Source organism: Phyllobates terribilis, unplaced genomic scaffold (genome assembly GCF_046119375.1).
Source record: "Phyllobates terribilis strain yellow unplaced genomic scaffold, ASM4611937v1 Scaffold_2__4_contigs__length_985480577, whole genome shotgun sequence".
NCBI classification, from domain to species: domain Eukaryota; kingdom Metazoa; phylum Chordata; class Amphibia; order Anura; family Dendrobatidae; genus Phyllobates; species Phyllobates terribilis.
Genome location: NW_027362762.1, coordinates 908,474,887 through 908,491,954, shown reverse-complemented (window position 1 = coordinate 908,491,954; position 17,068 = coordinate 908,474,887).

Below are 17,068 nucleotides of genomic sequence, written 5' to 3'. Positions count from 1 at the left end.
TCTTTTGTAGTAATGCAGGGGTGATGTCCGGAGCAGAGGTGTATAATTGGGTGTCATCAGCATAGAGATGCTACTGAAAACCGAATCTGCTGATTGTTTGTCCAATAGGAGCGGTGTATAAGGAGAAAAGAAGGGGTTCTAGGACTGATCCTTGAGGAACCCCGACAGTAAGAGGAAGTAGGGAGGAGGAGGAGCCGGCAAAAGACACAGAGAAGGAGCGGTCAGAGAGATAGGAGGAGAACCAGCAGAGAACAGTGTCCTTGAGGCCGATAGAGCGGAGCATAGAGAGGAGGAGCTGGTGATCCACAGTGTCGAATGCTGCAGAGAGATCCAGGAGAATCAGCAGGGAGTAGTGACCATTAGATTTAGCTGTTAGTAGATCATTAGAGACTTTAGTGAGGGCAGTTTCAGTAGAATGTAAAGAGCGGAAACCAGATTGTAAAGGGTCAAGAAGAGAGTTGTCTGAGAGATAGCGGATTAGACGGGAGTGGACCAGGCGTTCCAGGAGTTTAGAGATAAAGGGAAGATTGGAAACAGGTCTGTAGTTGGCCGTGCAGTTCTGGTCGAGGGATGGTTTTTTAAGTAATGGTTGTATGCTGGCGTGTTTAAAAGAAGAGGGAAAGATACCAGATAAGAGGGAAAGGTTGAAAATTTTAGTTAGGTGAGTGGTGACAGCTGGAGCAAGGGACTGAAGGAGATGTGAGGGAATAGGGTCACTGGTGCAGGTGGTAGGGCGAGAAGATGCAAGGAGCCTGATCACTTCATCTTCCGTGACTGGTTCGAAGTCAGAAAATGAGCAAGATACAATGTGGCGGGGGGGGGAGCATGCATAACATTTGGGGATTGGGAGAAAATTTCCTGTCGGATATGGTCAATTTTTTCTTTGAAATAGTTAGCCAGATCGTCAGCGCTGAGGTCGGTGGTCGGGGCCTGTGCTGTTTGATTGAGGAGAAAATGAAACGTGTCAAAGAGTCGTTTAGGATTATTGGAAAGTGAGATGATGAGGTTGTTAAAGTAGGTTTGTTTGGAGAGGTGAAGGGCAGAGTTATATGTTTTCAGCATAAATTTATAGTGGAGGAAATCTTCGGGCAGATTTGATTTTCTCCACAGCCGTTCAGCGCACCTGGAGTACCTCTGGAGAAGACGTGTTTGAGGCGTGTGCCAGGGTTGTCGCCGTCTATGCCGAATTGTTCTTTGTGTAGGAGGTGCGGCTTCATCCAGGGCGCATAGCATTATTTTGTTATAATGCTTCAATGCAGAGTCAGGACATGAGAGGGAGGAGATTGGGGCCAATGATGATTGCAACCTTTTTATAAATTTCTGGGTGTTAATGGCGCGTAAATTTCTATAAGTGTGGACGGTGTGAGTGTCTTGAGTAGAGTCACAGTTCTTGACAGAGAATGAAAGAAGATTATGGTCAGAGAGTGGAAGGGGAGAGTTAGTAAAGTCATGTACTGAGCAAAGCCGGGAGAAGATCAGGTCCAATGTGTTCCCGTCCTCATGTGTAGGAGAATTAGCAAGCTGTGAAAGGCCGAAGGAGGAGGTTAATGATAAAAGATGCGTGGCAGATGGGGAAAGAGGGTCGCCAATTGGGATGTTAAAGTCTCCCATGATTATCGTGGGGATGTCGCAGGATAGAAAATTTGTAAGCCAGGCAGCAAAGTGATCCAGGAATTGACGGGGGGGACCTGGGGGGCGATAGACAACCGCCACTCGCAGGGAGAAGGGCCGGTAGAGTCTGACTGTGTGGGCCTCAAAGGACGGGAAGATAAGGGAGGGTACAGGGGGGATAACCTGAAAAGTACATTTTGTTGAAAGAAGCAGACCAACACCTCCACCTGATCTGTTGTCAGGTCGCGGGGTATGAGAGAAATGTAGGCCACCATAGGAGAGAGCTGCAGCGGCGGTGGTGTCCGACTGCTGGATCCAGGTTTCAGTGAGAGCCAGAAGGTTGAGGGAATTAGAGAGGAAAAAGTCATGGATGTAAGAGAGTTTATTACAAGCTGAGCGTGCATTCCAAAGGGCACAGTTGAATGAGACAGAAGATATGCAGGGAATATTAATGAGATTAGCAGGGTTTCTGAATGTAACAGGGAAAGAGTTAGTGTTATTATAACTGGAGGGTCCTGGGTTGGGAGAAATATCACCTGCGACTAATAGAAGGAAGATACAGAGAGTGAGCAGATGATTGAGTGATTTGTGAGAGCGTTTCCTGCTTTGTATGGTGGGAATGAATGGATCTGCGTGGTATAACATTGTGAAGAGAGCATGACAACTGTACATAGGAGAAGAGAGGAGTGAGGGATTAATATAGATGAAGTGTGCCGCATTTGTGGGAGAACGGTGAATGTGGATGATTGTAGCAACCAGAAAATAAATGGCACAGATACAAATGGTGAATACTGTTTGCCAAAAACATGACCTGGAAGCAAGTTTGTTTGTTTGTCTTGCATGTCTTACCTGTCTCCTGCCCTGTCCAACTGCCATTTTCTAACTGCCAGGGCACTTTGCTAAATTATGGCACTTCGATAAAGTATGCATAAATGCTATATGCATAAATGCCCCCGCATGTACTACAACACACTGCAGAGCGGATAGATCCTCTATATACTACACCACACAAGAGAGCTGACAGATACTCTATATACTACACCACACAGGAGAGCTGACAGATCCTCTATATACTACACCACATAGGAGAACTGAAAGATCCTCTATGTACTACACCACACAGGAGAGCTGACAGATCCTGCATATATTGCACCACACAGGAGAGCTGACAGATCCTCTATATACTACACCACACAGGAGAGCTGACAGATCCTGCATATATTGCACCACACAAGAGAGCTGACAGATCCTCTATATACTACACCACCCAGGTGAGCTGACAGATCCTGCATATATTGCCCCACACAGGAGAGCTGACAGATCCTCTGTATACTACACCACAGAGGGGAGCTGACAGATCCTCTATATACTGCACCACACAGGAGAGCTGACAGATCTTCCATATGCTACACCACACAGGAGAGCTGACAGATCCTCTATATACTACACCACACAGGAGAGCTGACAGATCCTCTATATACTACATCACACAGGAGAGCTGACAGATCCTCTATATACTACACTACACAGGAGAGCCGACAGATCCTCTATATACTACAACACACAAGAGAGCTGACAGATCCTCTATATACTACACCACACAGGAGAGCTGACAGATACTCTATATACTACACCACACAGGAGAGGTGAAAGATCCTCTGTATACTACAATACACAGTAGAGCTGACAGATCCTCTGTATGCTACAACACAAAGGAGAGCTGACAGATCCTCTGTATACTACACTACACAGGAGAGCGGACAGATCCTCTGTATACTACACAGGAGAGCTGACAGATCCTCGGTATACTACACAGTAGAGCTGACAGATCCTCTATATACTATACTACACAGGAGAGCTGACAGATCCTCTATATACTACACCACACAGGAGAGCTGACAGATCCTCTATATACTAAACCACACTGGAGAGCTGACAGATCCTCTATATACTACACCACAGAGGAGAACTGACAGATCCTCTGTATACTACAACACAGAAGAGAGCTGACAGATCCTCTATGTACTACACCACACAGCAGAGCTGATAGATCCTCTATATATTACACCACACAGGAGAGCTGACAGATCTTCTATATACTACACCACACAGGGGAGCCAACAGATCCTCTATATACTACACCACACAGGAGAGCTGACAGATCCTCTATATACTACACCACACAGTAGAGCTGACAGATCCTCTGTATACTACACCACACAGGAGAGCTGACAGATCCTCTATATACTACCCCACACAGGAGAGCTGACAGATCCTCTATATACTACACCACACAGGAGAGCTGACAGATCCTCTATATACTACACCACACAGGAGAGCTGACAGATCCTCTATATACTACACCACACAGGAGAGCTGACAGATCCTCTATATACTACACCACATAGGAGAACTGACAGATCCTCTATGTAATCCACCACACGGTAGGGCTGACAGATCTTCTATATACTACACCACACAGGAGAGCTGACAGATCCTCTATATACTACACCACATAGGAGAACTAACAGATCGTCCATGTAATCCACCACACGGGAGGGCTGACAGATCTTCTATATACTCCACCACAGAGGAGAGCTGACAGATCCTCTATATACTACACCACACAGGAGAGCCGACAGATCCTCTATATACTACACCACACAGAAGAGCTGACAGATCCTCTATATACTGCACCACACAGGAGAGCTGACAGATCCTCTATATACTACACCACACAGGAAAGCTGACAGATACTCTATATACTACACCACACAGGAGAGCTGACAGATCCTCTATATACTACACCACACAGGAGAGCTGACAGATCCTCTATATACTACACCACACAGGAGAGCTGACAGATCCTCTATATAGTACACTACACAGGAGAGCTGACAGATCCTCTATATACTATACCATACAGGAGAGCTAATTGATCCTCTATATACTACACCACACAGGAGAACTGACAGATCCTCTATATACTACACCACACAGGAGAGCTGACAGATCCTCTATATACTACACCACACAGGAGAGCTGACAGATCCTCTGTATACTACATCACACAGGAGAACTGACAGATCCTCTATACACTACACCACATAGGAGAATTGACAGATCCTCTATGTTCTCCACCACACAGGAGAGCTGACAGATCCTCTATATACTACACCACACAGGAGAGCTGACAGATCCTCTATGTACTACTCCACACTGGAGAGCTGATAGATCCTCTATATACTACACCACACAAGAGAGCTGACAGATACTCTATATACTATACCACACAGTAGAGCTGATAGATCCTCTATATACTACACCACACAAGAGAGCTGACAGATACTCTATATACTACACCACACAGGAGAGCTGACAGATCCTCTATATACTACACCACACAGGAGAGCTGACAGATCATCTATATACTACACCAAACAGGAGAGCTCTCAGATCCCGTATATACTACACCAAACAGGAGAGCTGACAGATCCTCTATATACTACACCACACAAGAGAGCTGACAGATACTCTATATACTACACCACACAGGAGAGCTGACAGATCCTCTATATACTACACCACATAGGAGAACTGACAGATCCTCTATGTACTACACCAAACAGGAGAGCTGTCAGATCCCGTATATACTACACCACACAGGAGAGCTGACAGATCCTGCATATATTGCACCACACAGGAGAGCTGACAGATCCTCTATATACTACACCACACAGGAGAGCTGACAGATCCTCTATATACTACACCACACAGGAGAGCTGACAGATCCTCTATATACTACTCCACACAGGAGAGCCACATATCCTCTTTATACTACACCACACAGGAGAGCTGACAGATCCTCTATATACTACACCACATAGGAGAACTGACAGATCCTCTATGTAATCCACCACACAGGAGAGCTGACAGATCCTGCATATATTGCAGCACACAGGAGAGCCGACAGATCCTCTATATACTACACCACACAGGAGAACTGACAGATCCTCTATATACTACACCACACAGGAGAGCTGACAGATCCTCTATATACTACACCACATAGGAGAACTGACAGATCCTCTATGTAATCCACCACACGGGAGGGCTGACAGATCTTCTATATACTCCACCACAGAGGAGAGCTGACAGATCCTCTATATACTACACCACACAGGAGAGCTGACAGATCCTCTATATACTACACCACCCAGGAGAGCTGACAGATCCTGCATATATTGCACCACACAGGAGAGCTGACAGATCCTCTATATACTACACCACACAGGAGATCTGACAGATCCTGTATATACTGCACCACACAGAAGAGGTGACAGATCCTCTATATAGTAAACCACACAGGAGAGCTGACAGATCCTCTATGTACTACACCACATAGGAGAACTGACAGATCCTCTTTGTACTAGACCACACAGGAGAGCTGGCAGATTCTCTATATACTACACCACACAGGAGAGCTGACAGATCCTGCATATATTGCACCACACAGGAGAGCTGACAGATCCTCTATATACTACACCACACAGGAGAGCTGGCAGATCCTCTATACACTACACCACACAGGAGAGCTGACCGATCCTGTATGTCATGCACCACACAGAGGAGGTGACAGATCCTCTATATACTACACCACACAGGAGGGCTGACAGATACTCTATATACTGCATAGGAGAGCTAACAGATCCTCTATATACTACAAAGGAGAGCTGACAGATCCTCTATATACTACACCACACAGGAGAGCTGACAGATCCTCTATATACTACTTAGGAGAGCTGACAGATCCTCTATGTACTACACATGAGAGCTGACAGATCCTCTGCATACTACACCACACAGGAGAGCTGACAGATCCTCTATATACTACACCACATAGGAGAACTGACAGATCCTCTATGTAATCCACCACACGGGAGAGCTGACAGATCTATATACTCCACCACAGAGGAGAGCTGACAGATCCTCTATATACTACACCACACAGGAGAGCAGACAGATCCTCTATATACTACACCACCCAGGAGAGCTGACAGATCCTGCATATATTGCACCACACAGGAGAACTGACAGATCCTCTATATACTACACCACACAGGAGAGCTGACAGATCCTCTATATACTGCGCCACACAGAAGAGGTGACAGATCCTCTATATAGTAAACCACACAGGAGAGCTGACAGATCCTCTATATACTACACCACACAGGAGAGCTGACAGATCCTGCATATATTGCACCACACAGGAGAGCTGACAGATCCTCTATATACTACACCACACAGGAGAGCTGGCAGATCCTCTATACACTACACCACACAGGAGAGCTGACAGATCCTGTATGTACTGCACCACACAGAGGAGGTGACAGATCCTCTATATACTACACCACACATGAGATCTGGCAGATCCTCTATATACTACACCACTCAGGAGAGCTGACAGATCCTCTATATACTACACCACAGAGGAGGGCTGACAGATACTCTATATACTGCATAGGAGAGCTAACAGATCCTCTATATACTACACAGGAGAGCTGACAGATCCTCTATATACTACACCACACAGGAGAGCTGACAGATCCTCTATATACTACTTAGGAGAGCTGACAGATCCTCTATGTACTACACATGAGAGCTGACAGATCCTCTGCATACTACACCACACAGGAGAACTGACAGATCCTCTATATTCTACATTGGAGAGCTGACAGATCCTCTATATACTACACAGGAGAGCTGACAGATCCTCTTTATACTACACCACACAGGAGAACTGACAGATCCTCTATATTCTACACCACACAGGAGAGCTGACAGATCCTGCATATATTGCACCACACAGGAGAGCTGACAGATCCTCTATATACTACACCACACAGGGGAGCTAACAGATCCTCTATATACTACACAGGAGAGCTGACAGATCCTCTATATACTATGCCACACAGGAGAGCTGACAGATCCTCTATATGCTACACCACACGGGAGAGCTGACAGATCCTCTATATACTACACCACACGGGATAGCTGACGGATCCTCTATATACTACACCACACAGGAGAGCTGACAGATCCTCTATATACTACACCACACGGGAGAGCTGACAGATCCTCTATATACTACACCACACAGGAGAGCTGACAGATCCTCTATATACTGCACCACACAGGAGAGCTGACAGATCCTCTATATACTACACCACACAGGAGAGCTGACAGATCCTCCATATACTACACCCCACGGGAGAGCTGACAGATCCTCTATATACTACAATACACAGGAGAGCTGACAGATCCTCTATATACTGCACCACACAGGAGAGCTGACAGATCCTCTATATACTACATCACACAGGAGAGCTGACAGATCCTCTATATACTACATCACACAGGAGAGCTGACAGATCCTCTATATACTACACCACACAGGAGAGCTGACAGATCCTCTATATACTACATCACACAGGAGAGCTGACAGATCCTCTATATACTACACCACACAGGAGAGCTGACAGATCCTCTATATACTACACCACACAGGAGAGCTGACAGATACTCTATATACTACACCACACAGGAGAGCTGACAGATCCTCTATATACTACACCCCATGGGAGAGCTGACAGATCCTCTATATACTACAATACACAGGAGAGCTGACAGATCCTCTATATACTGCACCACACAGGAGAGCTGACAGATCCTCTATATACTACAACACACAGGAGAGCTGACAGATCCTCTATATACTACACCACACAGGAGAGCTGACAGATCCTCTATATACTACACCACACAGGAGAGCTGACAGATCCTCCATATACTACACCCCACGGGAGAGCTGACAGATCCTCTATATACTACAATACACAGGAGAGCTGACAGATCCTCTATATACTGCACCACACAGGAGAGCTGACAGATCCTCTATATACTACATCACACAGGAGAGCTGACAGATCCTCTATATACTACATCACACAGGAGAGCTGACAGATCCTCTATATACTACACCACACAGGAGAGCTGACAGATCCTCTATATACTACATCACACAGGAGAGCTGACAGATCCTCTATATACTACACCACACAGGAGAGCTGACAGATCCTCTATATACTACACCACACAGGAGAGCTGACAGATACTCTATATACTACACCACACAGGAGAGCTGACAGATCCTCTATATACTACACCCCACGGGAGAGCTGACAGATCCTCTATATACTACAATACACAGGAGAGCTGACAGATCCTCTATATACTGCACCACACAGGAGAGCTGACAGATCCTCTATATACTACAACACACAGGAGAGCTGACAGATCCTCTATATACTTCATCACACAGGAGAGCTGACAGATCCTCTATATACTACACCACACAGGAGAGCTGACAGATCCTCTATATACTACATCACACAGGAGAGCTGACAGATCCTCTATATACTACACCACACGGGAGAGCGGACAGATCCTCTATATACTACACCACACAGGAGAGCTGACAGATCCTCTGTATACTACACCACACAGGAGAGCTGACAGATCCTCTATATACTACACCACACAGGAGAACTGACAGATCCTCTATATACTACACCACACAGGAGAGCTGACAGATCCTCTATATACTACACCACAGAGGAGAGCTGACAGATCCTCTATATACTACACCACACAGGAGAGCTGACAGATCCTCTATATACTACACCACACAGGAGAGCTGACAGATCCTCTATATACTACACCACATAGGAGAGCTGACAGATCCGCTATATATTACACTACACAGGATAGCTGACAGATCCTCTATATACTACACCACACAGGAGAGCTGACAGATCCTCTATATACTACACCACACAGGAGAGCTGACAGATCCTCTATATACTCCACCACACAGGAGAGCTGACAGATCCTCTATATACTACACCACTCAGGAGAGCTGACATATCCTCTATATACTACACCACACAGGAGAGCTGACAGATCCTCTATATACTACATCACACAGGAGAGCTGACAGATCCTCTATATACTACACCACACAGGAGAGCTGACAGATCCTCTATATACTCCACCACACAGGAGAGCTGACAGATCCTCTATATACTACACCACTCAGGAGAGCTGACATATCCTCTATATACTACACCACACAGGAGAGCTGACAGATCCTCTATATACTACACCACACAGGAGAGCTGACAGATCCTCTATATACTACACCACACAGGAGAGCTGACAGATCCTCTATATACTACACCACACAGGAGAGCTGACAGATCCTCTATATACTACACCACCCAGGAGAACTGACAGATCCTATATATACTATTCCACAGTGGAGGGCTGAAAAAACCTCTATGCTAGTTTTGTGCTTGGCTATGGAGTGATAATGTACAGCACCTTTCTCCAGAAAGTAGCAAATAGCAGGGTAGATTTATACAGAGCTACATTTGGTTATAGAGTGTGGTGTATTTTATTGCCAATTGTCTTTATCTAGGTGTTGAGCAGTAGAATACAGCTGTCATAAAATTCATTGTACTCCAATAATATTGAGATTACTCTGCTGACCTTGTTCTAGTCTACACGATAAAACTTAATAGTCTATTAAAAAAACAAAAATATAAGCCTATTGCATGTGCTATAGTGATCAACAAGAAAAAGTATATTATTTCATGTCTTTTTTTTGTATGGCTAGTCACATATAAAAAAATCTAAAAAAATATTTAAATAATTTGTCATTTCTTTTCTTACTTCAATTCATGCAATAAAAGGTCATTTTTGTACGACTTGTTCTCATATAACTTGTATGCCACGTACGATGCTGTGGTTGAGTTGACCTTTTGGTTGATTGCAGAAAAACATAAAGTATAACATGAAAACTGGGATAGATTATGACAGCCGATGCACAAATCTGAATACAGTCAGTCATAAGCTCAAATCTGCAAAGACAGCCTTGACAAACGTCTATCCATTGGGAGGTTGATTATTTTCGAACAGATACTTTGGTTGTCATTTTCCTACTATTGATTCTGCAGACCTAGTGTGAATGCACTCAGACAGTCAAGACACTTACTTCAAAGGAAGAGTTTAGTTTGGGAAAGTTCCATTCTTTTTGTAGTACAGTGGTTTGCTGCTTTTTTTGGACAGATGATACAAAACTGGAGCTTTTTGCCAAGTCGTAGCAGCTCTATGTTTACAGACGCAAAAAATGAAGCATACAAATAAAAGAACATTGCACCTACTGTAAAACATGGAGGAGGCCTTTGCTTTGCTGCATGTGCCACAGGGTGTCTAGAATCTTTGCAGGGCACATTGAAATATGAACACTAACAAGGCATTTTGAAACGGAAAGTGTCAGAAAGTTTGGTCTGACCCGAAGGTCATGGATCATCCCACAGGATAATGACCCAAAACACAGCTAAAAACATCCAAGAATGGCTAAGAGGAAAACATTGGACTATTCTGAAGTGGCGTCTATGAGACCTGATCTAAATCTGTGGAAGGAGCTGAAACCTGCTTTCTGAAGAAGGCGCCTTCACATCTGAGACACCTGGAACAGTATAGTCACGAGAAGCCAAAATATCAGTGGACGGATGCAGAAGTCTCATTGAGAGTTACAGAAATTGTTTATTTGCAGTGATGGCTTCAAAAAGTGCAAGAAAATATTAAGCTAAGGGTAACAACATTTCTGTCCAGGCCAGTTTCATTTATTTGTTTTTTAATTATTTTCCGGTAAACCACAATTCAAAAGCAAAAAAGCAGTGTCTGATTTTTATTGTATAGATGGAACGGAGGTCATCAGACCTCTTGATCAGATGAATGGCTGGGAGCCTTGAGAAGAGTAGACTTTTGTTGGGTATTGAATAAAGGATTAAAGATTTTTTACATTACCGGAAGTAAGTACCGATCGTCTTCTTGATATTCAGTGAATTTAAATTCAAATTTGCTTTTGTCAGTTTCAAGTTATTTCAGTGACCATTGTGGGTTTTCTTACTTTAACAGAAAGGTACCAACATGTTTGTTCACGTGTGTAGACATGAACAAATAAAGAAAAAAAATAAAATACACAATACTGCTCACCTGTCCCTGCTTTCACGGTGAGCAGCTCCTCTTCTTGCTTCAAAGCTGGCACAGGGAAACGTGGCTTGAAAGTGACGTCAAGCCACAATCTTAGTGGCGATACCTTTCCGTACTGTTCCTCTATGATACCCACATACAGGGGATTATTCCTTCATGCCAACAGTGGCTGATTATCTGTCATCAAACATGTTAGTATTTTCTAATTCTGTCTTAATCATCACTATATGTATGTGTTCTGACTGCAGTGTCAAACAGACAGTTTATCTCTTTTTCATGGGTCATGCTACATTGTAATGGGTGTCTTACATTAAGGTGTTATCATATATGCACTAAGGAATAGTGGAGATCTTGACTATTTTGGCTTGATCCTGGTTATTATAGCTTAATGGTGCTTTTTAAATCATTTTAATTGTTTGTTTTTTGGTTTTTCTATGCTCTCAATAAAGATTTGTTTGCTTTCACAAACTTCTTTTCCTTTTTTTTTTTTTAGTATTTATTGTCTATTGGTATGCAACATGTTCATCCCTAGATCACACTAGGAGTGGTGCCCTCTATTACAAAGTTCTTGATTTGCCACAACCCTAGCGTTGCGTCACTGCTATTTTTCTTTTTACCATTCACCTTTCGCTTCCCCCCTATTTCTTCATAGAATGTAAGCTTGCGAGTAGGACCCTCATTCCTTTTGGTATCTGTTGATTTATGTTTTATTCTGTAATGTCTTTATTGCCTGTACAAGTTCCCTCAAAAATGTAAAGTGCTGCGGAATATGTTGGTGATACAGAAGTAAAAAAAAATATTATTATTTTTCCCCTCTTATTTTCCCTGTCCTTCATTAGCAATCCATTTCTAATGAAGGTCTGATTATATAAATATCAAAATATCATATTATTGTTTAAGTATGGAGTGCCTTAATAATAAAGTTCAAAGTTGGCATCATACAAAAGGAATGCCAACTGCTTGATTTTGGAGTGGTACCAACCCTACTGGTGCACCCACACTACAGGAGTGCCGAGCAAGTCTTTGTCCATAGCTGTAAGATGAATCGGCAGCTGTCACTCCTAACTTCACCATAAACTTGCACAGTTGTCTTCCCTTTTGTATGGGAAAAACGGAAAAAGCCGCTAAGGGACATATCAGAGCGTAACTCATCCGCTACCTTGACAAATGTTGGGGCATCTGTGACATGCAGAAGTAGTGCTGTTGCTTCAAAAGTATCCAGCCACTGTTACAAATAACAGAAGAACGCGAGACAGGAAGTGTTGTGCTTCAGAAGCATCCAGCAACTAGAGGGGTTAACACAGTCGCATGAGACAGGGAGTGTTTTAGCAGAGCCCCAGGTGGATTGTGGGGAACTTGTTATTGTAGTCTGGCTGAAGCCGAAGAGAAAGGTGGTGTGTTATCTGGATCTGACAGAAGGCAACTGAACAGGACTCAGATCAGGAGAGAAACTAAACACAGGTCAGATAAACTCCCTGAACTAACAGTGCTGAGTATTATCGGGCAGGAAGATAAGGACTGGAAGGAAATGTGCCACAGAGATCAAACCCTCCCCCCCCTCCATCTCCATGCAGTATAAAGAATACTGTGCACTATTGTGTCCTTGTGAAGGAAAAGCCTGTGGTTGTGTATGCATAGAAGTGTGCTGCTAAGAGATCTAATCTATGCTGAATTATGCTACTGAAGAGACTGTAATACTGTGCCTTGTGAAGAAACTACTGTATTGTTACTGGAGCTGGTTTCTCAAAAAACTCAGATTGTACTGTAATGAAGATTGTTGCTGTAATATCCCTGAATTGCACTGGCTGTGCTTCAGATTAAATCCCATTGTTAAACTGTTGAAAAAGACTCTTGTCAGATGTGTCTGGTCAGCAATTAAATTTATCGTGTGCCTGAGAGAAGCAGCAGCACATGGTCCTTGGTCGCCCTGAGTAACGGTTCCCCCAGGATTCCAAAGAATTAATGAAACCTGTCTCGCCCTATCTGAACCTAGCGGCGTGCGTGTAACATATCCAAAAAACCCTATCTCTTGTCCCAACATTTGCCAGCAGGAGATAGGTGAGAGGAACCTATGATTAAGAGATCATATTGTGACAATCCCTCCAATCTCAGGGGTCCAAGAAGATGAGATATGGGGAGCTGTTTAATGGGTGGACTGGAATTAATGCATTTATTTATGCATCAGTTTATAAAAGCACAGATCTCTTAGGAGTAATACCAGTTGTGGAAATGAACCCAGTCAATATGTAGACACTCTTTACAGATGCCGAGCCCTGTGTGTTGTTAAACCTGACATCTGAGACTCCCTGGAAAGTCAGGAATGTGATAAAATGCCTACTAAGAGGTTCTGAATCATATTCTCACCAGTTTTCACCATGTCTTTGTTATTCCTAGTGTATGAATGAAATATGTGTTTATCCTATCACTCCCCTTTTGACGGTTTTCGACACTCCTGTCTATATTGGCAGCGTTCCAGACCCATCCCATGGCTTTTCTTTATCTCACATAATGAATATAGGACTAATTATACGATCAGACAAAAGGCGCTGAACAATGCTTTTCACTTTTGAGTCGCGGATCAAAAACATACGAGACAGAAAATTATAAAAGGGTTCTTATTTAGGCTGGTGGGTGATCCTGCGGAAAGTGCGGAGAAGGTAATCCACGTACACAGCAGGTATTGTTTGCCTTTAAATTATTCGTAGTCCGAGGAAATTCTGGGCTTTGATGAAAGTCTTTAAATTAATAAAGAAAAACTTCTTGTTGTAAAAAAATCCCCTCTAGTCTCAATTGCAAATAGAATAGCAAATAAATAGCCTTATTTATTCTGTTACCCAACTTTAAATTGACTCGAAGTCTTAAGACCTGATTCATCATTTGCTTTTTCTTTAAGTCATTTTTTCTTTTTTGCCTTGTGGTATTCATTGGCGTTTTCTGTGCTAAATTCTTCAACATTCCGAACAGGGATCATGAATTTTGCTCAAAATAAAAAATACTCTTCATTTTTGTCCTTCATTTTTTGATGACTTTTCAGCTCAAAAAGTTACATTTTTCGCTAAAAGGTTGCAAAATTTGCACAAAATGTTCAAGTGTACATGAAATCACTCCAAGAGGGGACTAGAGTACATTTGCTCCAAACCTTCGATACTTTTTAAAACATCACAATTATTGAGTCAATCAGAAACAAATCTGGAAATCCCAAACCCTGCCAACAATGACAAACATAAAAAAAATTAGGCACACACATATAAAATAGAGTTTAATAAAGGCACAAATTAAAGGAAGAATAAGTAATATAACACATAAAATGATCCACTGTATAAACAAAACACATCCAATAATCAAATCAAATATATAGAAAAGTCATAAGGCTTACTTAAATCACCCCCTGAGGAAGCCGGCTTTCCTGGCGATACACATGGGAATTTCATCTCACACATGGTCCATTTGACTGCTTTACCCTATTGATAGCTATTTATGCTACCTGCTATTCTTTTTCCAGCACATGGAGGTTCTTCATTAAAAGGAATTCCCCTCCCCCAAAACCATTAATATGATTGCATAGCTTTTTAAAAGATAATCCAGTTGGTCAATTTTTTCTGGATGAAAATTGAAATATTTTTTTTTTATACCTTTTTGTTAACTTAGAGTGTAGCAGAGCTACAAAGAGCATCTCCCTCTCTCTCTCTGGAGGACTCGGCATGGCTGTGATTTCAATAGGCACCATGTTAAACTTCATGAAATGAAAACTTGCTGCCAGTTTACCCTGCAGATTACAGTTAAAAATTTCTTTTCAGGACTTTGACATTGATGAGCTGCAGTATATTAAGGATATGCCATCAATATCAGATCGGTAGGATCCAACAACCCGCACCTCCAATCATCCATTTGCAGCTCCTGCAATTGATGTGTTACACCAGAGTCAGAACATCGCACCTCTGAACACTGCGCAATGGCCGATCTCAGGCACTGCAGCTCAGCTCCCATTCACTTCAATAGGAGCTAAGCTACATTACCAGAATACAACTACTGTGGTGTTCCAGTTCTGTACATTTGGCAGCGGCGTGTGCTGATAATAACAGCTGATGAGTGGGAGTGCTGAGTATTGGACCCCCACTGAACTGATATTGATGACCATATAGCTCATTAATATCAAAGTTCAGGACAACCCCTCTAAATCTGCCCCACCAGGCAAGGCAGCAGTGTAGACAAAAAGAAGAGGGGCGAGTTGTTGCTTAGCTTGGAGGAATAGTTATTAAGGACTGGCCATTCTCTGGACAGGTGGTCTCCCACCTATTAGTCAATGGTAGAGCACCACTTCATTCTCTGGACAGGTGGTCTCCCACCTATTAGACAATGGTGGAGCACCACTTCATTCTCTGGACAGGTGGCCTCCCACCTATTAGACAATGGTGGAGCACCACTTCATTCTCTGGACAGGTGGTCTCCCATATATTAGACAATGGTGGAGCACCACTTCATTCTCTGGACAGGTGGTCTCCCGCCTATTAGACAATGGTGGAGCACCACTTCAATCTCTGGACAGGTGGTCTCCCACCTATTAGTCAATGGCAGAGCACCACTTCATTCTCTGGACAGGTGGTCTCCCACCTATTAGACAATGGTGGAGCACCACTTCAATCTCTGGACAGGTGGTCTCCCACCTATTAGTCAATGGCAGAGCACCACTTCATTCTCTGGACAGGTGGCCTCCCACCTATTAGACAATGGTGGAGCACCACTTCAATCTCTGGACAGGTGGTCTCCCACCTATTAGTCAATGGCAGAGCACCACTTCATTCTCTGGCCAGGTGGTCTCCCACCTATTAGACAATGGTGGAGCACCACTTCATTCTCTGGACAGGTGGCCTCCCACCTATTAGACAATGGTGGAGCACCACTTCATTCTCTGGACAGGTGGTCTCCCATATATTAGACAATGGTGGAGCACCACTTCATTCTCTGGACAGGTGGTCTCCCGCCTATTAGACAATGGTGGAGCGCCACTTCATTCTCTGGCCAGGTGGTCTCCGACCTATTAGTCAATGGCAGAATACTACTTCATTCTCTGGCCAGATGGTCTCCCACCTATTAGTCAATGGCAGAACACTACTTCATTCTCTGGCCAGGTGGTCTCCCACCTATTAGACAATGGTAGAGCACCACTTCATTCTGTGGACAGGTGGCCTCCCAACTATTAGACAATGGTAGAGCACCACTTCATTCTCTGGACAGGTAGTCTCCCACCTATTAGACAATGGTAGAGCACCATTTCATTCTCTGGACAGGTGGCCTCCCACCTATTAGACAATGGTGGAGCACCACTTCAATCTCTGGA